We start from the raw sequence: 2646 nt of genomic DNA, 5'->3' as shown, positions 1-2646 counted from the left end.
AATCATTACTCCGAATTCCTTGAATAATATCATCAAGGTCTGAAGAACCGAGTCAGACCCTAAAACTCCTTCGCCATGGTTATCAGGACATTGGGAGCTGGAATCTGTATATCAACAAAGATAAGCATCATATATACAATATACAATATAATACAAGATGGTACATAGCATTCACCTTAGATATAAAGTGCTCTGTAGTTGTCATCATATATATAGCGGTGAAGCAGAGATGTAATTGGATGCAAACAATGGTCGTTTTAATTTTAATTTATAGTGCTTTTTATAGCATACATATTGCACCAAAGAACAAATTAAAGACTATTCACTACTAACTTCTTCCTTCTGTCTCAAGTCTGAACCTAGCGTATTGTCGTGGTCTTGTACACATTTTAACGCTATCGTGTTAACACTCGAACTTATTCAATTTCTTGAGCTAAGACCAAGTTAATCTAACCCTTAATACTTAACAAAAAAATTAGGAACATAAGAGAACATAAAAGAAAAGAAGTTTTGGTGGAAGAACACTTTATTGATCAAGTGTTTGTTACAAATAATTTACACAAATCTCACACTAACTCTCACCTCTTATTTATAGCCATCCACCTTCTCAATGGATGGTTAGGATTAAATCTAATTAACGGTCTAGATTAATTATCTAGAACCTTCTTTACAAATATTTATCCTACTACAACTTTCTAAATGTTTCTAGATTATTCCATACCACTCTTTATACTTCTATATATATTTACACTCTTCTAGAATATTCTATGACCTTCCATAATCTTCTAGAACCTTATAGGATATTCCGAGACCTTCTAGAACATTCTAAAATATTCCGGAACCATATAGAACATTCTCAAACACTCCAAAAAACTTTACAAACACCGTTAAATTTAACCTTCTAAAATTTATCGTGACAGTATAGTTTCAAAATATTAGGGATATAATTATTTAGAGTTAATATTTAAGTTAATTTTTGAATTTGTAAATGAGTTTTAATTTAGTCGTTAAAATTTTAGTTATATTTATTTAGTTTTTAAATTTTATAAACATGATTTATATTATTTTTTGGGATAATTTTTGTCATAAAAATATTAATAGAATGTTGATATAGACAATCATATATCACGTTGGAACTTATAAAATGTAATTTTGATTTTAGCGTTTAAATAGTTTAAAAATGATGTCGTATCATTTGTTTTGTAAAAAAAAGTTCTAATAAACACCGCTTATAATATTGTGTTTAGATTATTTGAATATCAAATTTAAAATAATATTATTTTTTAGAATTTAGTGTGACATTCGGTTGTTCATATCAGTATTCTGTTAACGTGATTAATATGAGTCACATCCACAAAATTTGAGAATTAAATAGAGACAATTGAAACTTTAATAAAGACTAAATTGAGATTTACGTGTAAGTTGAAAGATCAAATTGAATATTATCTATAACAATATATGTTGCCTCCTCTATTAGTTTAAATTTTTTAGAAGTGTAATTTTATGATATAATATCAAAACTCTATATTTAAAAAATTTAGGGTTTGATTTTTGGTGAATCTCAAAAATAAAAAAATACCATAAGATAACTAAAAAAAAGTCCATATAAAAAAATAAAACAAACTCAAAATAAAATCTTACTGAAATTCCACTCCCACACAATGAATTTCTTTTGCCACACATCCATAGTAACTTTATACGTCCACGTATGGCAATATTAATCTTGATCATATATACAAATTCCAGTTTTAAAGAATTTTATATTATTAAAAGCAACTTTTTATTAAATATATTTATGTGATCATTAAATATAATTTTAATGATGTGGGGTAGTTCATGTCGCCTTGCAATTGGGTTATTGTGATGAAGGGTTTCCATTTCGTATAAAGTCCCTAGATTGAAAATTCGGATTCCTCTTATTCATGACAAGACCAGATGGCAGATGGTTCTTGAATCTTAGCTCCCAACTTTAACGATCCACGCCTCAGATGAACGACAAGTGTAAAAATAGACTACACAGGTTAATATCATCGTTAGATGGGGACTACATTATTATTCTTCACATGAATGAGTGAATGAGAATGATGATTAAATATAATCATATATAATTAATTAATTGGAGAGGGTTGGCCGACTTGTTTGATGCACAACCCAAGAAAAGAAAAGAAAAGAAAAGATGTAGACAGGGGCTGCTGCTCCTATAGCGGCCATGCCCACATTTGGCTCTTTGCATTGATAAGTAAACTACCACAAATTAAATGCCACTGTGCTCCTCAAAACCACTGTTCCAAAAGCGGCTGCACCAAAACAATTCTCTCATATTATCCTTAATCCTACCGTTACATCCTGTATGGATAGTGTCCATGTTCACTATAGATATCGACATGATCATAGTATATGTCTATTATTTATTTATTTGAGATATAAATATACTAGTCAGAATATATCCATTTTCTCCGACTAGAAGGTTGAGCCAGATTCTGAGTCTGATGGATTTATTCATCATGAAGAATATGTTCCTCTTTGTTTCAGTTTTTTTCTTTTTTTAAAAAATAATAATTGTTGAATTAATTATTATTAAAATATAATTCTTGCTGTCATTAATGGTTAAATTTTTTATTGAAATTATTAGAGTTTTCTGTTATA

This window comes from Arachis ipaensis, chromosome B09, assembly GCF_000816755.2.
Source record: "Arachis ipaensis cultivar K30076 chromosome B09, Araip1.1, whole genome shotgun sequence".
Taxonomy (NCBI): Eukaryota; Viridiplantae; Streptophyta; class Magnoliopsida; order Fabales; family Fabaceae; genus Arachis; species Arachis ipaensis.
The sequence above is the reverse complement of the archived record's forward strand: the minus strand, read 5'-3'. Positions refer to the sequence as shown.